General features: G+C 36.7%; 1 pseudogene; it reads left to right on the top strand.

Annotated features, from left to right (window-relative positions):
- Window positions 1-20,143: 20,143 nt before the first annotated feature.
- LOC119536851 lies at window positions 20,144-21,153 on the top strand (annotated as a pseudogene).
- Window positions 21,154-24,553: the final 3,400 nt, after the last annotated feature.

Below are 24,553 nucleotides of genomic sequence, written 5' to 3'. Positions count from 1 at the left end.
TTTCTAAACATTTGAAAGTAAGTTGTATACTTCATGCTCCTCAAACACAGTATTTCCATGTAAATTTCCTAAAAACAAGGTGATTCACTAGTCTAATCACCTTTAAGTACAGTTGATTAAGTTCAAGAAATTTAATATTACTATAAAGCTTACAGTATATGTTCCAGTTTTTTCAAATGTCCCATTAATAAACTTTGGAATATTTTTTCCTTCATTGTTAGATCCCATCTATGATCATGTATTGCATTTAATTTTTGTCAACTCTTTAGATGTTATTCTTTTTTAATTGTGGAAACATATATATAATATACGCTTTCCCCTGTCAACCACTCCCAAGCATACATGTCGTTGCGAATAATCATATTCACAATCTGTGTTACCCTCACCACCACCCAATACCAGAATTTTCCCATCATCCCAAAGAGGAACCATAAACCTATCATGCATTACCCCCCATTATCCTTCTATCCCCACCCCTGGTAACTGGTACTCTACTCCCTGTCCTTTTGAGTTTGTTTAGTCTATATATATGTATTTTATATATATTGTTCAGATACCATGCAACTATCCAAAGATACAAAGTGTACAATCAATTTCCCATGGCACCACCATACAGCTGTGCATCCATCAACACAATTATTTTTTTCAATTCTTAGAACATTTTAACTACTCCAGAAAAGAAAGAAAGACAAAAAAAAGGAAACTCAGACCCTCCCATACCCCTAACCACGCCCCACCTCCATTATTGATTCATAGTTTTGGTATAGTACATTTGTTACTGTTGATGAAAGAATGTTAAAATACTACTAACTGCAGTGTATAGTTTACAATAGGTATATATTTTTTCCCTACATGCCTCTCTATTATTAACTTCTAGTTATAGTGTCATACATTTGTTCTAGTTTGTGAGAGAGATTTCTAATATTTGTATAGTTAATCAAGGACATTCTCCACCACAAGATTCACTGTTTTATATATTCCCATCTTTTAACCTCCAACTTTCCTTGGGGTGACATGAGAGACTCTGAGCTTACCCTTTCCACCACTTTCACACAACTTTTAGCACAGTTAGTTATTCTCATTACATGCTACCATCACCCCTGTCCATTTCCAAATATTTAAGTTCAACCTAGTTGAACATTCTGCTCATAATAAGCAACCGCTCCCCATTCTTTAGCCTCAATCTATATCCTGGTAACTTATATTTCATTTCTATGAGTTTACATATTATAATTAGTTCATATCAGTGAGACCCTGCAATATTTGCCTTTATGTGTGTGTCTTATTTCACTCAATATAGTGCCCTCAAGGTTTCTTCATCAAACCGTTTCAAGATGGTTTTGTTCAAACACTATACATTCTGTCCTAAGTAAACAATCGTTGGTTCCCCATATAGTCACATATTTATGTATTGAGCACCATCGCCACTCTCCATATAAGGACACTTCTTCCACAAAGATGGAGGAAGAGTCAAAGAAGGCAGAGACGAAAAAGAAAATGGCAAGAGAAAGAGAGAAAAATAAACAAAAAACCTTGATAGCTACAAGGTGACAAAAGAAAAGATAGCATTAACCTAAAGTAGAATAAAGTGTCAGACAACATTATCAATGCCAGGAGTCCTGTACCCTTGCCCTATTCTCCACCCCCACATATGCATTTAGCTTTTGTTACATTAAAGGAAGCATAATACAATGTTTCTGTTAATTCTAGCCACTAGTTTGCATTGACTGCATTTTCCCCCCAATCCCATCCCATTTTTAACACCTTGCAATGTTGACATTCATTTGTCCTACCTCTTGTAAAAACATATTTGTACCTTTTATTACAATTGTTGAGTACCCTAGGTTTCCCTGAGTTACACAGTCCCAGTCTTTATCATTCATCTTTTGTTCTCGTGTCCCACGTGATCGCAGCCTTCCTCTTTCAACCATATTCACAGTCATCTTTGTTCAGTATACTTACATTGCTGTGCTACTGTCTCCCAAAATTGTTTTTGAAACCTCTCACTCCTGTCTTCCTTTCTGTCTGCAGTGCTTCCTTTAGTGTTTCCTGTAGAGCAGGTTTCTTGTTCACAAACTCTGTCATTGTCTGTTTGTCAGAGAATATTTTAAGCTTTCCTTCATATCTGAAGGATAGTTTGCTGGATATAGGATTCTTGGTTGGTGGTTTTTCTCTTTCAGTATCTTTAATATATCACCCCATTTCCTCCTTGCCTCCATGGCTTCTATTGAGAAATCCACGCATAGTCTCATCAAGCTTCCTTTGTACGTGATAGATTGCTTCTCTCTTGCTGCTTTCAGGATTCTCTTTCCTTTGATATTTGATAATCTGATTATTGTCTTGGCATAGGCCTATTCAGCTCTATTCTGTTTTGGGTATGCTGCACTTCTTGGATCTGTAATTTTATGTCTTTCATAAGAGATGGGAAATTTTCATTGATTATTTCCTCTATTATTGCTTCTGCACCTTTTCCCTTCTCTTCTCCTTCTGGGACACTAATGACATTTAAATTCTTACTTTTCGTTTTGTCTTTAAGTTCTCAGAGGTGTTGCTCCTATTTTTCCAGTCTTTTCTCTATCTGCTCCTTTGCGTGTAGGCTTTCAGGTGCCTTGTTCTCCAGTTCCTGAGTGTTTTCTTCTGCCTCTTGAGATCTGCTGTTGTCTGTTTCCATTGTCTTTCATCTCTTGTGCTATGCCTTTCCTTTCCATAGATTCTGCCAGTTGGTTTTTTGAACTTTCAATTTCTACTTATGTACGTCCTGTGTTTTCATTATATGTTTCAGCTCTTTCACCATATCTTCCATAAGCTTTTTGAATTGACTTATTAGTTGTTTCAATTCCTGCATCACAGTTGAAGTGCAAGTTTGTTCCCCTGACTGGGCCATAGCCTCATTTTTCTTGGTGTAGCTTGTAGTTTTCTGTTGTCTAGGCATGGTTTCCTTGGTTACCCCAATCAGGCCTCCCCGGACCAGAATGGGCTCAGATCCCAGAAGGAAGAAATATTCAGTATCTGGTTTCCCTGAGGGTGTGTCCTAGAGAATTTGTACACCCTCTGATGCCTCCAGTCACTGTGCTTTTCTGCCCAGCAGGTGGTGCATGTTAGCCTATAATTTTTTACTGGTGTAAGGAGGTGTGGCTCTTTTTCCCCAAGTTCTGAATGAAAGGCAGGTAGTAGAGCTGGGCCCCACCCCTTTCCTCTTAGAGAAGATAGACCCCCTACATGGAGGTCATTAGCATTTCAGTGGTCTCTCACTGCCTGTGCTATACCCTTGTCTGGGTCACAGAACTGAGAACTGAAAATGGCTGAGACTTTCTCCACTGAGCCATGTCTGCTTGCTGGGGATTTGCACCTTGTAGTGAACAGTTCACACTCACTAATTGAAACCCCAGTTGGAGCTCAGCTGAGCTATATTTGCTTCCTGGGAGAAACTTCTGTCTGGCACCACGAGGCTTTGTAGCTCGGGCTGTGGGGGAGGGGTCTCCCAATTTGGATCTGCAGTTTTTACTTACAGATATTGTGCTGGATCTTGGGCATTTCTCCCAATTCAGGTTGGTGTACGACGAGTGGGCAGTCATGTTTGTCCCCCCGTGGTTATTCTGGATTATTTACTAATTGTTTCTGTTTTTTTTTTTTTAGCTGTTCCAGGGGGACTAGTTATCTTCCACTCCTCGCTATACCATCATTTTAGATCCTCTCTAGTCTAACTCTTTTATGTAAGTGGAATCACATCTCACTTATTTCTTCATGTCTGACTTATCTTGTTGAACATGATGTCTTCAAAGTTCATCAATGTAGGGGCACATATCAGAACTTCATTTCTTTATTAAGGTTGAATAATATTCCACTGAATATATTTATCACATTTAGTTTATCCTTTCACCTATTGATGGACATTTAGGATGCTCCTAACTTTTGGCTACTGTCTTCATAATGCTGCTATGAACACTGCAGCTTAAATATCTGTTCAAATCCCTGCTTTTAATTATTTGGGTTACATGTCTAGAAGTGGGATTGCCAGGTTAAATGGTAGTTCTAATTTTAACTTTAAAAAAAAATTAAGGAATTTGTGGGTTTACAGAACAATCATGCATAAAATACAGGACTCCCATACACCACCCCACTACCAACACTTGCACTGGTGTGGAAAATTTGTTACAATAGATGATAACAGTTTTTTTTAATTCTAACATTTTTGAACAGTAGTAGCATTTATTACAATTAATGAAAGATTTTTAAAATAGTACCATAACTATTGTCAATAGTATACATAGGGGTATTCTTCCCCATATTCTCAACCTATTATTATTTTTCTCATGCATATATTTATTTTATTACTCATGTACCCATATGCTGGATACAGGGAGTGTCACTTATATGGTTTTTACAATCATAGTCACATGATAAAAGCTATATAATTATATAATTATTATCAAAGATCGAGGCTATACTGGATTACAGTTCAACAATTTCAGGTATTTCCTTCTGCTATTCAGATACACTAGAAACTAAAAAGAAATATTTATATAATGAGTCAGTAATTATAATCATTTGTTAAATAAATCCTAATTTCTCAGTTACACCTCCTCCCTCTCATTTAATCATTCTTTCAATCTTCAGGGATATGTGGGCAATGACTATTTTACTTTCTTTGTGCTGGAAAAGGGTGTCAACCTAAGAGGGTAGAAGAATGAAACTGGTTGATGATCTTGGAGATAATGGTACCTCTCTGGGTGTCAGGGCTTATTTGGTGTAGGAATTATCTGGAGGTCTTAAGTGTCTGAAAAAATAAACTTACTAGATGAAACATTTATAGAGTCTTAAATCAACCCCAGGATATTCTTTAGGGTTTTCAGGAACACTGTTGTTGGGGCTTGGCATACTGTGGCAATTTACAATATCTGGCTGAAGTTTGAATAAGAGTAACCTTTAGAATGACCTCTCAACTCTATTTGAAATCTCTTAGCCACTGAAACTTTATTTCATTTCATTTTTTTCCCATTTTTGGTCAATAAGACATACTCAACACATGATGCCAGGGCCAGGTATATCCCTGAGAGTCATGTCTCACATTGCTAGGGAGAGTTAAACCCCTGGGAGTCATGTCCCACATAGGGGTAGGGTAGTGAGATAATTTTCAGAGTTGGCTTAAAGAGAGAAACCACATCTGAGCAACAAAAGAGGTTCTCTGTGGGTGATTCTTTGGCATAAATATAAACAGGCTCAGCTTTGCCATTGGAGAAATGTTTCATATGGGCAAGCCTCAAGATCAAGGACTTGGCTTATTTAATTGGGGGTCCCTAATACTTGAGAGAATATCAGAAATTCCCCCCGTGGGTAGGTTTAATAGTTCCACATGTTTTCTCTGGTCCCTCAAGGAGACTTCAAAAATACTTTTTTTTATTTTCTGCTCCAAACATTCAGGAATGCATCAGAGTATTACATTAACCTGTACAGAGTAACAAGATCTCATTCCCTATTCTAGATTCCACAAAATTAGGCTTATTAAATATACTGATAAAAGAGGTTGGATTAGATATTGTGCTACAGAAAATTTAAATTTTGGACAAAATAAACATCTCTTCCTTTGCTCTTACACAGAAATTGGAGTTTTAAAATACAGCCAATATCATCCTTTGCCCTGTATTTGGATTTGCCTTAGTCCTAACCAGATCCACATCATTCATATCTCTAATTGAATTCTGATCTCTTTTTTAAGCTTCTTTACCAGTTGCCTTTTGGAGTAATGCTGACTTTCAGAGCTGCAGGACTCAGGTGTCACACAGATACCTAAAGTTCCAGGGAACTACCAGGTTATACACAAAGAACTCAGCATCTCATAATTTATAAATGACAATTATAACTCAGTAACAGATGTGATTGCTTTAAGGGCTTACAATCTAGGAACATTTACAATGAAACTTATTGAACGCTCTGTATCACTTAATCATCAACTGCCTTTTCCCTGCACGCTTTCTATCTCCTGATAATCTATGCTTTTGAGTTCAACTCTGAGTTTGCTCATTATAATTGGTTTACATTAGAGAGACCATAAAATATCTGTCCTTTTGCTTCTAGCTTATTTCACACGACATAATGTTCTCAAGATTCACTCATCTAATTTCATGTCTCATTATTTTAGTCCATTATATATTGCCTTTGTTACAATGAATGAAAGAATATTATAATGTAAATGTTACCTATAGACCCCAGTTTGGATTAATTGTATATTTTTCCATGAAACATCCCATTTTAACACCTTGCAATGTTGACATTCATTTGTTCTCCCTCATGTAAAAACTTTTTTATATTTTTTTCATTCAATCACCATTATTGTATACTCTGCATTTTTTTTTTTAATTTTTATTGGGATTGTTCAGATACCATACAATTATCCAAAGATCCAAAGTGTACAATCAGTTACCCTGGTACCCTCTTAGAGCTGTGCATCCATCACCACGCTTAATTTTTGTTCAATTTTTAGAAACTTTTCATTACTCCAGACAAGAAATAAAGTGAAAGATGGGGGTGGGGGGAGGAAAAAAAAAGGACAGAGAAAGAAAAGGCAACTCGAATCCTTCCATATCCCTAACCAACCCCCCTCAATTGCTGTGTTGGTATAGTACATTTGTTACTGTTTATGAAAGAATGTTGAAATGCTACAAACTGTAGCATATAGTTTACAATAGGTATATATTTCTTCCCTATATGTCTCTCTATTATTAACTTCTAGTTGTATTGTCATACATTTGTTCGGGTTCATGGAAGAGTTTTCTAATATTTGTACAGTTAATCATGGATATTGCCCACCATAGGATTCAGTTTTATACATTCCCATCTTTTGACCTCCAACTTTCCTTCTGGTGACATATATGACTCTGAGCTTCTCATTTCCACCTCATTCACATGCCATTTAGCACTGTTAGTTACTCTCACATCTTGCTACTGACACCTCTGTTTATTTCCAAACATTTAAGTTCATCCTAGTTGAACATTCTGCTCATACTAAGCAACCACTCCCCATTCTTAAGCTTTGTCCTATATCTTGGTACCTTATGTTTCATGTCTATGAGTTTACATATTATAATTAGTTCTTATCTGCGGGTAGCTGAGCTTGTGCCTCGACTTACCAGGCCTGGGCCAGGGGACCTGATATCACCCCCTGGGGAGGGTAGTAGGTACGGGCGTGAGTGCCCTCTGCAGCCCCCCCGAGCCTGAGGAGCGAGGTCAAGGCAGCTCCCTTTTCCTCACCCAAAATGCCACTGGCAGGGGAGGCTTGCCGGAGGAAACCGCCTTTCTCCCAACTGCCCTTTCCCCACTTCCTTATCTTACCCACATACTCCCTTGTGCCAAGGCCACTCCTGCCACCGCCAGTGCGCATGCACTGTGGCCAAAACAACCCCCGCCCGCTGCAATGGCTCCTGCGTCCTCTCAGAACCAATCCTAGCCCCTCTCCCTTCAATATTGCCATTTTAGGCTACTTCACCTCCTTTCCAGCCCTGCCCTTCTTACCAGCCTATATAACCTGTGATCACCCCTGAATAAAGCCTCTTTGGCGCATGCTCCTACTGGATGAAGAGTGTCTTGTCCTTATCGCCGCCCTCCACACCTTGCACGCCTCTCGCCGAGGACCCGGCCACGTCCTCCGCCTCGCCCTCGCCTCCGGGAAAGAGCCCCCGCCGCCGGTACCCTTTAAGCAGCCCCGAGAGCTGAGGGCTCGGCTACCGGCCGCCACTCCCCCTAGAAGCAGTAACCCCGACCGCACTTATCAGTGAGACCCTGCAATATTTGTCCTTATGTGTCTGGCTTATTTCACTCAGTATATTGCCCTCGAGGTTTTGACATCAACCCATTTTTTTTAAGATGGTTTTTTTCACACCCCATACATTCCATCCTAAGTTAACAATCGATGATTCTCTGTATGGTCACATATTTATGTGTTCACCACCTTCACCACTATCTATATAAGGGCATCTACATTTCTTCCCCAAGACAGGAGGGAGAGTCAAAGAAGGTAGAGAGGGAAAAGAAAGAGGAAAAAAATAACAGCTAAGAAGTAGCAAAAGGAAAAGTAATCTTAAATCAAAGTAGGGTAAAGAGTCAGACAACAGCACCAATGTCAAGTGTCTAACATGCCTCCCTTATCCCCCCTTCTTATCTGCATTTACCTTGGTATATCACCTTTGTTATATTAAAGGAAGCATAATACAATGATTCTGTTAGTTACAGTCTCTGGTTTACATTGATTGCATCCCTCCCCCAATGCCTCCCCATTTTTAACACCTTGCAAGGTTGACATTTGCTTGTTCTCCCTCATAAAAGAACATATTTGTACATTTTATCACAATTGTTGAACACTCTAGATTTCACCAAGTTACACAGTCCCAGTCATTATCTTTCCTCGTTTCTTCTGGTGTCTCACATGCTCCCAACCTTCCTCTCTCAACCATATACATAGCTATCTTTGTTCAGTGTACTTACATTGTTGTGCTACCATCTCCCAAAATTGTATTCTGTACCACACACTCCCATCTTCTCCTATAACTCTGCAGTCTCCCTTTAGTATTTCCTGTAGGGCAGGTGTCTTGTTCACAAAGTCTCTCATTGTCTGTTTGTCAGAAAATATTTTGAGCTCTCCCTCATATTTGAAGGACAGCTTTGCTGGATATTCGATTCTTGGTTGGCGGTTTTTCTCTTTCAATATCTTAAATATATCACACCACTTCCTTCTTGCCTCCATGGTTTCTGCTGAGAGATCCGCACATAGTCTTATTAAGCTTCCTTTGTATGTGATGGATTCCTTTTCTCTTGCTGCTTTCAGGATTCTCTTTTTGTCTTTGACATTTGATAATCTGATTATTAAGTGTTTTGGCATAGGCCTATTCAGATCTCTTCTGTATGGAGTACGCTGCACTTCTTGGGTCTGTCATTTTATGTCTTTCATAAGAGATGGGAAATTTTCATTGATTATTTCCTCTATTATTGCCTCTACCTCTTTTCCCTTCTCTTCTCCTTCTGGGATACCAATGATACATAGATTCTTGTACTTTGTTTCATCTTTAAGTTCCTGGAGATGTTGCTCATATTTTTTCATTCTTTTCTCCATCTGCTGCTTTGCGTGTAGGCTTTCAGGTATTTTGTTCTCCAGTTCTTGCGTGTTTTCTTCTGCCTCTTGATATCTGCTGTTGTATGTTTCCATTGTGTCTTTCATCTCTTGTGTTGTGCCTTTCATTTCCATAGATTCTACTAGTTGTTTTTCTGAACTTTCAATTTCTGCCTTTTATATGCCCAGTGTTTTCTTTACAGCTTCTATCTCTTTTGTGAAATATTCTCTAAAGTTTTTGAATTGATTTAGCATTAGTTGTTTAAATTCCTGTATCTCAGTTGAAGTGTATGTTTGTTCCTTTGACTGGGTCATAGCTTCATTTTTGTTAGTGTAGGTTGTAGTTTTCTATTGTCTAGGCATCTGATCTCCTAGGCCACCCCAGTCAGGTTTTCCCAGGCGACAACAGGTTCAGGTCACAGAAGGAGGAAATATTCAGTATCTGGTTCCCCTGATAGTTTTTCTTAGAGGATTAATACACCTGTGCTTTGCTGTTTGGCAGGTGCAGTCTGTCACCACCTGTGTAAGGGGGTGTGGTCTGTGGCTCTCCTCCCCCGGGCTTTGGGGTCTGGTTCCGGAAAGGTGGGCAGTAGAGCTGGGCCCCTCCCTTTCCTCTTGGGAAGCTATGCCCCCTCCAGAGAGGTCACTGTCTATCAGGAAGTTCTTTGTTTCTCTGACTCTGCTGATCAAAGTGTTTTGATTTTAAAATAGCTGAGTCTGTCTTTACTGCAAAGTGCTGTGGGCTGAAAGCAGCTGCAGTTTTTTTCCACAGAAAGAGAAAGGGACAGAAAAGCTCCCAGGTTCACCCGTCAGCCTCTGGGCTCCTCATCCTGAGACAGATATGTCCCCCGACTCTCCCAAATCAGTTATCCCCAAAAGCCTCTGTCTGCTTGTTGAGGATTCACTGTCTATATTTAGCAGTTAACATTAAAGTCCCAGATGGAGCTGGACTGTGGTACACTGGCTTGTTTGGAGAGGGCTGTTTTCTAGCACTGTGCGGCTTCTGTGAGGGAGGGGCTCTCGGCTCTCGGCTCTCAGCGTGGGTCTGCAGTTTTACTTACAGATTTTATGCATTCCTCCCAATTCAGGTTGGTGGATGATGAGTGGACAGTCACATTTGTCTCCTCACAGTTATTCCCGGTTATTTACTAGTTTTTTGGTCATTTATGAATTGTTCCTGGAGGGACTGTCTTCCACTTCTCTCTATGCTGCCATCTTTTCTCTCCTGCATACTCCACATTTTGCTAGCTAAAGTTTTTTTTTTTTTTTTTTTATCTTCATTTTATTGAGATATAGTCACATACCACACAGTCATACAAAACAAATCGTACATTTGATTGTTCACAGTACCATTACATAGTTGTATATTCATCACCCAAATCAATCCCTGACACCTTCATTAGCACACACACAAAAATAACAAGAATAATAATTAAAATGAAAACAATTAAAGTAAAAAAGAACACTAGGTACCTTTGTCTGTTTGTTTCCTTCCCCTATTTTTCTACTCATCCATCCATAAACTAGACAAAGTGGAGTGTGGTCCTTATGGCTTTCCCAATCCCATTGTCACCCCTCATAAGCTACATTTTTATACAATTGTCTTCGAGATTCATGGGTTCTGGGTTGTAGTTTGATAGTTTCAGGTATCCACCACCAGCTACCCCAATTCTTTAGAACCTAAAAAGGGTTGTCTAAATTGTGCATAAGAGTGCCCACCAGAGTGACCTCTCGGCTCCTTTTGGAATCTCTCTGCCATTCAAGCGCTAGCTAAAGTTTTGATCCTCTATATTTCTGACTGGTGTCATAACTGCCCCAAGACTTCCTCTTTCAACCATACTCACATTCAGCTTAGTTCATTTTACTTACAATATTGTGCTACTATCACACATTACTGTGTTGTCCACTTCTGAATCTTTACAATCAATCTTGTTAAACCTATACTCCTTCAGAATCAAATGACCAATCTCTACCTTCTTTCTAGGTCCTGATAGCCTGTGTTCTCAACTTTAGCTCTCTGAGTTTGCTCATTATAGTTAGTTCATACTAGTGAGACAGTACAGTATTTGTCTTTTTGTTACTGGCTTATTTTGCTCAACATAACGTCCTCAAGGTTCATCTATGTTGTTGCAGGCATCATGTCATTATTCCATCTTACAGCAGTATAATATTCCATCATATGTATATACCACAGTTTGCTTATCCTTTCATCAGTTGATGGATATTTGGGCTGTTTCCATCTATTGGCAAATGTGAATAATGCCACTGTAAAAATCAATGTGCAAATGTCTGTTCATCTCTCTGCTTTCAGTTATTCTGAATATATACCTAGTAATGGGATTGTTGGATTATATGACAGTTCTATACATAGCTTCCTGAGGAACTGCTAAACTGCCTTCCAGAGTGGCTGCACCATTCTACGTTCCCACCAACAGTGAATAAGTATTCCTATTTCTCCACATCTTCTCCAGCAATTTGTAGATTTCTGTTTTTTGTTTATTTGTTTTGTTTTCTTTTGTTTGTTTGATTGTTTGTTTTGAAAATGGACATTCTACTACGTGTGCAATGATATATCCTTATGGTTTTGATTTGATTTTCTCTAATAGCTAGAGAAGTTGAACATCTTTTCATTTGCTTTTGATTTATTTGAATTTCCTCTCTGGAAAGGTGTCTATACATGTCTTTTGCCCAATTTTCAAATAGGTTGTGTGTCTTCTTGTTGAGCTGTAGGCTATCTTTATATATTCTGGGTATTGAACCCTTATCTGATATGTGGTTTTCAAGTACTGTCTCCCATTGAGTTGGCTCCCTTTTTACTTTCCTGACAAAGTACTTTAATTCACAAAAGTTTTCAGTTTTGTGGAGATTCCATTTATCTATTTCTTCTTTAATTGCTTGTGCTTTGGGTGTAAAGTCTAGAAAACCACCTCCTACCACATGATCTGTAATATATTTCCCTATATTGTCTTCTAAAAGTTTTATGTTCTTAGACCTAATGTTTAGGTCTTTGATCCATTTTGAGTTAATTTTTATATCAGGTGTGAGTTTCGGATGCTTTTCATTATTTTTGAGATATAACCAGTTCTCAAAGAAACATTTGATGAACAGGTGGCTCTGTCCCAGTTGAGTGGTTTTGGCAGCTTTCTCAAAAATCAATTGTCCATAGATGAGAGTAGATGAGAGGGTCTTTTTCTGAACACTCAAGTCGATTCCATTGGTCAGTATATATATCTTTATTCCAGTACCATGCTGTTTTGACAAATGTAGCTTTGTAATATGCCTTAAAGTCAGGTGGTATGAGACCTCCCATTTCATTTATCTTTCTCAAGATATATTTAGTTATTAATGATACCCTTCCAAATAAATATTATTATTATTGTTTTTCCATTTTTGCAAAGTAATTTACTGGGAATTTAATTATATTTTGTTGAATCTATACATCACTTTGCATAGAATTGACATCTTAACTATATTCAGTCTTCTGATCCATGAATACAGTATTTCTTATATTTAGGTCTTCTTTGATTTCTTTTTTCATCATTTTGTAGTTTTCTGTGTATAGGTCTTTTATGTCCTTGGTTAAATTTATTCCTAAATATTTGATTCTTTGGTTTGCTGCTGCAAATGGGTTTTTTTTCTTAACTTCCCCCTCAGATAACACATTATTAATGTATAGAGAAACTACTGATTTTTGCATGTTGATCTTGTATCCTGCCACTTTGCTGTACTCATTTATTAGCTTTAGAAGCTTTGTTGTAGATTTTAGGGGAGGTTCTACGTAAAAGATCATGTCATTTGAAAATAGTGAATTTTTTTTTTTTTCCTTTCCCATTTGGATGCCTTTTATTTCTTTTCCTTGTCTAATTGCTCTAGCTAAAAATTCTAGCACAATGTTGAACAACAATGGTGACAGTGGGCATCCTTGTCTTGTTCCTGACCATAGAGGGAAAGCTTTTAATATTTCCCCATTAAGTATGATGTTAGCTGTGGACTTTTCATATATGACCTTTATCATGTTGAGAAAGTTTCCTTGTAGTTCCATCCCTTGAAGTTTTTTCATCAAGAAAGGATGCTGTTAAAGGGGTGTAAATCTGCCTTGAAATGCAGGATATGACTGCCAGGGATGAGCCTGGACCCAGAATCATGGGATTGAGAATATCTTGTTGACCTAAAGGGGGAAGCAAAATAAAATAAAGTTTCAGTGACTGAGAGATTTCAAAAGAAATTGAGAAATCACTCTGGAGGACATTCTTATGCACTATAAAGATATCCTTTTTTAGATTTCAGTGTATTGGTATAGCTGGAAATAAACATCTGAAACTATCAAACTGCAACCCAGTAGCCATGGTTCTTGAAGACAATTGTATAACTATTTAACTTACATGGTGTGACTGTGTGATAGTGAAAACCTTGTGGCTCACACTGCCTTTATCCAGTGTATGAATGGATGAGTAGAAAAAATGCAGAAAAAAGCTAAACAAAATTAGGGTGGGATGATGGGATTATTTGGGTGTTCATTTTTACTTTTATTTTTTTATTCTTATTTTTATTCTTTCTGGTGTAAGCAAAATGTGCAAAAATAGATTGGTGTGATGAATGCACAACCATATGATGGTACTGTGAACTGTTAATTGTACACCATGGATGATTGTATGGTATGTGAATATATATCAATAAAACTGAATTTAAAAAGAAAAAGAGAGGATGTTGAATTTTCTCAAATGCCTTTTATGCATCAATTAAGATGATCATGTGGTTTTTCCCCTTTGATTTTTTGATGTGGTGTACTAAGTTGATTTTCTTGTGTTGAACCATCCTTGCATATGTGGCATAAAGCTTACTTTTTGTGATGTATAATTCCTTCAATGTGCTTCTGGATTTGATTTGCATCTATATTTCTGCATCTATATTCATTTAAGAGATTGAACTGTAAGTTTCTTTTATTGTAGTATCTTTGTCTGACATTGTTATTAGGGTGATGGTGGCTTCATAGAGTGAATTAGGCAGCTTTCCCTCCCATTCAATTTCTTTGAAGTGTTTGATAATGATTGTTACTAATTCTTTCTTGGATGGATGGTAGAATTCATGGGTTGCCATCTGGTCCTCAAATTTTCTTTCTGGGGAGTTTTTTGATGACTGATTCAATCTCTATCCTTGTGATTGGTTATTAAGGTCTTCTATTTCTTCTTAAGTCAATACTGATTGCTCATGCTTTTCTAGGAAGTTGTCTATTTTGTCTTAATTCTCTAGTTTGTTAGCAATAGTTGCTCAGAGTCTCCTCTCATTATCTCCTTTATACTGAGGGCCAGTAATTATGTCTCCCCTCCCATTTCTGATTTATTTGCATTCTTTCTCTTTTTTTCCTTTGTCTTCTTACCTAAACATTCATCAATTTTATTGATTTTCTCAAAGAACCAACTTCTGGTTTTCTTGATTCTCTCTTGTTTTCATGTTCTCAATTTCATTTATTTATGCTCTAATTTTTGTTATTTCTTTCCTTCTGTTTGCTTTGGGTTTATTTTGCTCTTCTTTCTCTAGTTCCCCCAGGAGTGCAGTAAAGTCCTCAATTTTGCTCTTTTCTCTTTGCTAATATAGGCATTTAGGACAAACAATTTCCTTCTCAGCACTGCCTTTTCTACATCCCATAAGTTTTGATATGTTCGTTCTCATTTTCATTTGCCTTAAGATATTAATGATTTCTCTTGTAATTTCTTCTTTGGCCCACTGATTGTTTAGGAGGGTGTTGCTTAGCCTCCATATATTTTTGAATTTTCCAGCCCTCCACATATTATTTTCCAACTTCATTCCATTATGATCCAAGAAAGTGTTTTGTATAGTATCAGTATTTTTTAATTTAGTGAGACCTGCTTTGTGACCCAACATGTGGTCTCTCCTGGAGAACAGTCCATGAGGACTTGGGAGAAATGTGTTTTCAGCTGTTGTAGGCTGCTACTTTCTATAAATGTCTGTTAAGTCTAGTTCATTTATCATAGTATTCAAGATCTCTGTTTCCTTATTGATCTTCATTCTAGATTCTCTGTCAATTGATGAGAGTGGTTTATTGAAGTCTATAACTATTATTGTAGAGGTTTCTACTTCTCCCTTCAGTTCTGACAGTAGTTGCCTCATGTAGTTTGGGGCACTCTGGACTGGTTCATAAATATTTATGATTATTTTTTCCTTGATCAATTGTTCCTTTTATTAATACATTGTGTCCTTCTTTGTCTTTTTAGTTGTTTTATATTTGAAGTCTACCTTGTCTGATATTATTATAACTACCCCCACCCTTTTTTTGGTTGTTGTTTGCATGAAATATCTTCTTTCCAACCCTTCACTTTCATCATATATTTTTCCTTGAGTCTAAAGTGAGTCTCTTGTAGACAATCTATGGATGGATCTTGTTTTTTATACATTCTTCCAGTCTATGTCTTATGATTGGGGAGTTTAATCCATTAACTTATAATGTTATTACTCTAAAGACAGTATTTTCTTCCACCATTTTGTCCTTTGAATTTTAGCTGTCACATCTTATGTTTTTCTCTCTTTTACCCTTTTAGTTACCCTTACTGTTAACCTTCATTTCTACACTCTTCTCCAAACCTCTCTCTTGTTTTTTCCTATCTGTCTGTATCCTTCTCTTTACAAAGGTAAAACAAGTTTCTTGTTCATGAACATTCTCAGTGTCTGTTTATGTGTGAATATTTTCAACTCTTCCTCAAGAAGAGAGTTTTGGAAGAAGAGTTTTGCTGGACATCGAATTCTTGGTTGGCTGTCTTTCAGTATCTTAAATATATCATACCACTACATTCTTGCCTTCCTGGCTTCTGCTGAGAAATCCACACTTAGTCTTATCAAGTTTTCCTTGTATGTGATGAATCACATTTCTCATGCTGCTTTCAGAATTATCTCTTTGTCTTTGGCATTTGACAATCTTACTACTAAGTGTCTTGGAGTAGGTCTATTTTGATCGATTCTGTTTAGGGTATGCTGTGCTTCTGAGACCTGTAATTTTCTGTCTTTCATAAGAATTGGGAGATGTTCATGAATATTTCCTCAATTATCCTTTCTGCTCGTTTTTCCTTTCTCCTTTCCTTCTGGGACACCCATAACATGTATATTCCTGCCCTTTATCTTGCATTCTATTCCCTGAGGCCCAGCTCATAATTTAACATTCTCTTCCCTGTCCTTTTCTTTGTAGGATTTCAGATGTTTTTTCCTGTAATTCACTAATCCTTCCTTCTGCCACTTCAATTCTACTATTGGATTTCTCCATTGTGTTTTTCATCTCTTCTTGTGCCTTTCATTACCATAAGCACTGCCATTTGTTTTTGCAAGTCTTTGAGGTCTTCTTTACAGTCACCCAGTTTCTTCTATATATCCTTTACTCCTTTTGCCATATTTTCTAGCAATTGTTGATTTGATTTAGAAGACTTGTTTGAGCATCTCTAATTAGTGGTTTCAACTCTTGTATCTTATTTGAAGTGTTACATTTTTGCTTTGCCTGGACAATATCTTCATGCTTCCTAATATAACTCTTGAAATTTTTGATGGTGTCTCAGCATATCATATTCCTGATTATTTTGGAGGTTGTTTTCTGTCTTTTCCTTAGGGTTTTCTGTTGACTGGCTTTGTTCTCTAACTATTCTTTGACACTTTATTCAACTTATTCTCAATCTCTATTATAACTTCTGTTTAACTGATCAGGATTTTTCAGTTCTTCCTTTTCTGATTCTTGCCCTGTATATATGGAAGTTTTTGAGATTGCCCTTTTTGTGTGTGCAATTGTTTCACTCCCATGAAAAAGCTCTCTCATCCCTCTTTATCCTCAGGGAAGTTGATCAGCAGTTTATTTTGTTTTGAAACACTCAATTTGTTACCTCTTGTAAATTTTACCTGGAAGTTCTGTACTGGGAAGAAGGTCTCCCCAGATAGGATCAACTCCAGTCAGATTTTCTCAGACTAGACAGACCCAGGACTCATTAAGGGAGTAATCAGTATCAAGGTCCCCTGGGAATGAGACCCAACAGTGTGCCAGTCTTTCCTGTGAATTCTCTTAATTCTATGGTTTTCCTGTTCTTCCCATCAGATGAAGCTTGCCAGCTCACTGCTCTGCCTAGCCATAAAGTGGCACTGTGCCTTTAAATCTCAGCAGACCCTGTCCCTGCCAGGAGCATGATTGAGACAAAAGCTGAGGCTGAAAGTGGGCTCAAACTGTTCTGATTTCCAGCTCCTGGGGTCTGAATTCTCTAAGTGCCAGTCACTGCCTGTTCTGGAACTTGCCCTCCCATTTTTTTTTTGGACATGGGGAGGAGCTTTCTTCAGCCCCCTGCTTCCTGTATGCTGGAAAAGTTACAAGACTCACAAGAAAATCCCCTCCCTTCCTGATGGGAACATGTTTGAGACAGTATGGGTTCAATTTTTTGTGGGTTGAAACTGTTGTGTATTTGAGACAGAGGCTGGGCTCTCCTTTTTCTAGCTTGAAACTGCTGCTGATATCCCAAAACTTGGTGTCCAAATTCTATGAATCAGAGCATCCACTTGAGCTGGGCCCTGACACCCGTTTTTCCTGGGGAAAGTAAGCCCTTTATGGAACTATACCCTTCACCTGATTAGTTACTTTTCTCTCAGGAATTCTCAGTGGAATTCCTGAATTCCACTCAGAGAGAAAGTTTGTTCCCAGACCCAGTCCCCAGCCCCCTGGATTTGCCAATCAAGAACTGGAGTTGGTAACTGGCTCTATGTGCCCCTTTTCTTGGTGCACAGCACTTTTCCAGTATTCTGAGCTCAGCCAACTTGAGAAAACTCTGGGGATTTTTTGTTTGTTTTTTGTTTGTTTTTGTTTGTCTTTTTTTCTTTTCTTGTCAGCCCTGCCTCCTCCACACTGAGAGTGGTGCTAATATAGATCTCTGGGTTTCTTGTTTGAGTTGTAGACTTATCTGCCCTCTGAGCTGACATTCAGATGTCCAAATATTTAAATCAAATCCACATTTGGAGCTTGGATAAGTTCTCCTTCCCCTTGCTCCTGGTAGAGAGATCTTCTGTTTCTACTGGGGAGAGACCTGAATCAGACTGCTGTGCCAGTAGGGGAGGGGAATCAGCCTCCATAGTGTGGAAGAATTTTCTTGCAGGTCTGTGCAGTGTTTTATCAATCTTGGCCATTTCACTCATTCCAGGCTGGTGAAAGACAGTGGACAGAATGACAGAGAAAATGTGATGGTAGAGAGAAAGACAATGTAGAATGTTTCCTAAGAGAAATATATTTATTGTTGTGACCAAAATATATTAATACATATTTAAATTATTAATTAATACCCTTATAGCCAGCCAAACCAAACTAAAAATTATTAGAAAATTTGTTAGCATGTGTTCTCAGGAGACATGAATTGTCTGAATTTATTCAGAAATTTGAATTTAGCTTAATTGTCTATTTTTATTCTAGAATTTTCTGCGGTTCAAATAGAACATTTTTTTGTAAGCACACATTTATGAAACAATTTATTTTATGAATTAAAAAATCTTTCACCTCAATCTGGGAAAGTAAAGACATTTTCCTTACTTCTCAATCCAGTAATTTTAAGCTGATTTGGTTCTTCTCATTTTGACATATAAACATCTCAATATGACAAAACCTTAGCATATTTCACAGGGATAAATACTTTTTGTCACTGAATGCAAAACAACCTAATGCATGGCTTATGCTTTGCTCCTTGAAAGTGAAGAAAATACAACTGCCAACTAATTAAAAATAAACACTTTGGTCTATGACATGCTGAAGAAAACAAAAAGTTACTCCTAAATGCAGTAGATCCTTAATTTAATAGTGTTCAAACATTAAGGCTTTCATTTTACATACAGATGCCACATTAATATTGTTTTTTGTTTGTTTGTTTTAGTCATGAATTATTCTTACTTCGCATTTCACTAAATGAGAAACAGTGTGATGGCACGGAGAAAAATAACAGAAATCAAACTCTAATTTGTGGCAAATATCATCATTTAATTCTTTAGGAAATAGCTATTATAAGTTATTTTATTAGTGAACTTTAGGTGATTTTTAATTCATAGTTATTTTAGAGTCTACTTAAGAAAGTATAATGTATTAATGAAATGAGCATGATTTCTTTTTGATAGAAATATTTCTTGAAATCCAGCAGACTTTGCAGGGATAGTGAGCATATAAACAGAGACAAAACAATAATATCATTAATTTAAAATTTGAACAAAAATAATAGTATTAGAACAAGGTGCAAAGTCCAAAAATAAGTAATTTATTGATATATTTCAAGAAATGAAACTAAGAAATAGGTATTGTGTTCTTTTTGATGGCACATAAGTTGCATCTACCTCCTGAAACTTTCTGCTGCTCTTTTGTCACTGCTCCTGCAGGTCTACTGGAATGGGATCCTTTCCAGGAAAGAGCAGAAAATTGTTTAGTATGAAAAGAAAGCTCTGAAAGACAAGATGAAGTGTAAGTTTCACTTATCCATTATTTAATTCATCTGGAAACATATTAAAATTAAATAATTTTCACATTGTTTGTCATTCATATTTAGTAAAATCTTGTAATGCAAATGTGGTTGCTCCCATTTTATGATTATGACTATTAAAGAAAGGCATTTCATGCAAATTATGGCAAATTTAAAACTAGTATTCATGTGTTTACTTTTCATTAGAGCATATCTGGATGTAAAAATCACAACATTCATTAGTCTGTGAATTTTAATATGATGAAATATGAAAACAGGTAGTAGAAAATTTAACATAATATTAACTAGAAAACAAAACACATAAATTGGCAGAGTTTTTGTTGTTGTTGTTGTTGTCTGTTTATTTTAAATGATTCATTTAACTAAAATGGAACGGGCATTTCTTCATTTATTTATACTGAAAAGGGCATTCAACTTGGTCCAAAGTCATTATCATTCCCCATATCTTCACTGCCTAGGGTATTATTAATCCCTTCCTAGATACAAACACAGCAATGTAACTGGACAGACTCTATTTTATTGATATTGCCTAGATCACCTATAAATGTGTATTGGAATGTATGGGTTGCCATCAGATTTGGAACCATATAATATTCCTTTGGAGAATGTGACTGAAATAGTCACGTTTATATTGATGAGCTTCACAGAAAATATTGAGCTGAAAGTCTCCCTGTTTTTATTATGTCTAGCAATCTACCTCTTTACTCTGATAGGAAATTTGGGAATGGTTATAATGGTCATTGGGGATTCCTGACTCCACAATCCCATGTAGTATTTTCTGAGTGTATTTTCAATCTTGGGTGCTTGCTATTCCTTAGATGTCAACCCAAAAATGTAGGTCAGTTTATTGGCAGTGAATAAAACCATTTCATTTCTGGGATGTGCAACAAAGATGATTCTTCTTGTTACTTTTGGGACTACTGAATGTTTTCTGTTGGCTCAATGGCTTATAATCACTACATAGAAATCTACAACCCACTGATATATTCAGTTAACATGTCACCCAGAGTCTGTGTGCCACTCATCATTGCTTCCTGAGTTGGTGGCATTTTGCATGCTACTATACACAGTATAGCCACTTTTAGCTATCCTTCTATGCATCCAATGAAATTAGACATGTCATTTGAGACATCCCTCTGCTCCTCACTATTTCTTGTTCTGACACTCACATCAACCAGCTTCTACTCTTCTACTTTGTTGGATCTATTGAGGTAATTACAATACTGATAGTCCTGATCTCCTATGGTTTCATTTTATTGGCTATTCTGAAGATGCATTCTGCCAAAGGGAGGTGAAAAGTCTTTTCCACTTGTGGCTCCCACCTAACTGCAGTGCCAATTTATGGTGAAACAATCTTCTTCATGTATGTGGGGCCAAGTTCCAGCTACATGTTGGACCATGAAATGATAGTGTCTCTGTTTTATTCTATAGTGATTCCCATGCTTAATACTGTTATCTATTATTTGCTTTAAAGATGTTAAAGAGGCAATGAAAAATTTGTTTGATGGAGATTGTTTCAAAAGTAAACAGAATTTTTACATTGAGCAAAACAGAAAAGAATGTTGAGGGTCATTCCATATCTTTGTGGTTAGAAACCTGGGATGAAAATGTCTTGATTTTAGTTAATACTGTTTACATATTTTAGAATATTTCCAAATAAAGCATTAATCAGTCCTCCAATGCAGAATTTTAGAAATGTAGATAAATTGTGTCAGCTACATGCCTATGGCTATGTTTAAATTGATCCATATTGAATATTCATTGATAAACTTATATTAGTAATATTACTCTTTATTTAATTTGATTTACATTAGCTTTAGTGACAGGTCTTGCTGTCAGGATTTCATGACTTGATATAGCCTCACATTGTGGTAACTCCTCAGCTTTCACTATGAAGTGAATTGTTCTTCCTGAATCCCGTGAAGAAACTCTTAAATGTTATTTTTTTATCCCATGTGCACTCACACACTCAGATCCATCCTCTGGAGATGTCTTTTGCAATATTTGAATCAACACTACAGATTTTTATTCCATTATTTCTTTTCCAGTGTCCAGTCACAGAACTTGATAGCATCCATTCAGAGTCTCCCCAAAATATACCGAGGTGATATTATAATATGTATTGAGTGTATAATTAAGGTTCTGGAAACAAACAAATGAATATGTATTTATTTTAGCTTTATTTGTTTGGTTTTTTTTTTTTTTTTTTTTTTTTTGGTTCTGAGATTTGTTTACTTGAAGAGATACTACTAGTGGAAATTTACTTTTATTTCAATGAAATTCATTATTTTACCAGCAGGGATGTTTGTACTGTGACTCCACCAAATCAATCTAATTAGAAAAAAGTAATAAAATAGTTAATTCCAAAGTGTGAAGTTGAAATAAAATCCAGTAGTTATTAAGATCTCAATCTGTAATCAGTTATGTGAGGGGAATTCATACATCTCTATTGGAATGACCACATCTTTGGCAGCAGAGTGTAGTTTAAATAGATACTAAAAATTCCTCTAAAACACAACAATAAAGTTTTCAGAGACACAGCACTGGCTATAATGTGGATAACAGGTTGTCTTATAAAGAAATTTGTAAGTCACAGGATTTTAAATTTATTTCACTGAAAATGACCTTTTGAGATAATTTTTTTCTGGAATAGTGGGCAAAACTACTTCAAAAGTGCTATCAAATGTCCAACTTTTTCAATAATTAAATTATTTGCAACATTTTAGGATCATTTGTAAGGCATCTACCACTATAATAAGTGTTTCAAAATTGTTAAGGTAAACTTTCAGCCAACTTGGCAGCTAGGTTTATCAATTTCTTTCAAATCATCAAAAATAATCTTTTTATGGGGAAGAGGTGAGCACTAGGAGAAAGGATGCACTCATTTATGACTAAAAATATCTGGCCAACAACTCATTCAACAATAAGGAAAAAATGGAAATCATGTTAACATGCTTAAAATTCCATTACCCCCCCCACACCCTTTTTTCCCTAAAAGTAGAATACAATTGGTGAGAATTAGCACTCTCCAATTATTTTCTCTCTTAAAGGTAAATATAAATAATGGCATATTTAACTCTAAAGTTAATAACTTTTCACTCTTCATATCTCAATTTAATTATCTTTCATTCAAGTATGAATTTGTTGATTTCCCTGACCTCATGAAACCTCTCTTTTGCATCATATAGCACTGGCATGATTTAATATTTTTTGTTGTGAATATTTGGTTACTATCTAGCTCTACCACCACACTGACCCTGTAATTTGCATAAAGACAAGAATTGTGTCTATTTATCCACACAGTTGTATCCTCAGGGCATAATATACTAAATGGAACATATATTTTACTCAAAATATTTTTTTGAATGAATGGCAATTCAAGGAATAAATAATAATAACAATTGTTAGCATTTGTATGCAGCTTTTTATTTGATCATCTTATATAAGTGAATTACAACATGAATCCTCATGACAACTTTAAAAGGAGGTTTTATAATCATCTATAATCATAGTTCAAGAAACAGAGGAGCATAAACTTTAAGGAATAAGTCCACATAGCCCTTATGAGTGATTCACACCTAAATATCAAGGCTGCAGAGTCCTTGCTTTTAAGCACTTCACTATTCAGGCCTGCATTATTAGGCCTCCAGAAAATTCTGTAAGAAGTGGCAAAGGTCTACATGTTTTCTATGGTAGAAAAACAGTGAGAAACAGGAAAGTATAGAAAACAATTTGGAAAATTGGTTTCCACTGGATTTGAGAAATCATTCCATTGGATGGCATGTGTAGCATTTGCAGTTTCTGAGCCTGGGTGATCAATAATTTGAAGACATTAAAGGAAGTAGAAGAAGCAGAATTAGTAGTAATACAAGAAGAAGGAGAAGGAAGAAGAAGAGAAGAAGCAGAAGGAAGAGGAGTAGAAAAAAGAGAAGGGGAAGAAGGAGGATGGAGAGGAGGGGGAGGTGGTGTGGAGAATAAGGATGAGGAGGGGAGGATGGGAGAGGAGAAGATTTTAAAAGTAAATTAATGATATAAGTTATACCTAAAAAGATTCTAAATTCCACTACATTTTCAAGGTGTGGAACTAGAATCCCAGATAGATATTGTACTGGCAAGGAGTAGTGATCCAGAAGGGAAGTATTTGAAGCCAAGGCAGTGAATAATATTTAAAATGAAATATGGAACTTCCAATTCTACTTAGGATGTAGATCTGAAAGAACATTTCATCAACCCTAGCAATTTTAAAGAACCATTTATAAATTTATAAAAACATAACTTTTCATAAGCCCACCAGAAAGATGAGGTTGGAAACATCCGAGAAATCAGAATACCAAAGGAAGGCAAGCCCCTCAAAGAGGAGATGAGCAAATGTACTGTTTCTCCTTTGCAAAGGATGAGAGAAAGATATAGCCACTGTACAAGCACATAGAAAGAATACATATAAATTATAAAGAATTGCTAATGCCAAGTATGGGCTAAAATATCAGTTGGGAAAAGCAAGCCCTAGAATTGAGGGGTTTGCATTCATTCTCAATATCTCCACTGCAGTCTTCCCTAAGTGCTTGTGAAAAAACACAGGGTTGGCTGGGAGTCCTTCAAGACAAGGTCACTGCAAACAGAAATTCCAAATATCCTCCTCTTCCTCTCTTACTAAATGAGGAACTGCTACTATTTTACCAACAACAGCTTTATTTTTATTTTAGTGTTCCCTAAAGACAGATAGAATTTCTTGAGGTGCTCACAGAATTGCTTCTGCTTTCTTACAACATTCAATTGAATGGTAAAGTTTTGCTTCCTTATACTGTCTCAATAGTTACCCACCCAGAGCCTAAACCCTATAATAGATTCTTTCAAAAAACCCCTTATTGGAAACCACATATTTCTCCATAGCACGTGTTCTGTCTCACTGCAACGAGAAATAAAACCAAATTGTTTATCCACAGGTATTGCAGGTAGTCTATGGCTA

Source organism: Choloepus didactylus, chromosome 6, assembly GCF_015220235.1.
Source record: "Choloepus didactylus isolate mChoDid1 chromosome 6, mChoDid1.pri, whole genome shotgun sequence".
In the NCBI taxonomy this organism is placed as follows: domain Eukaryota; kingdom Metazoa; phylum Chordata; class Mammalia; order Pilosa; family Megalonychidae; genus Choloepus; species Choloepus didactylus.
This window is presented reverse-complemented; position numbering and strand designations above follow the sequence as displayed.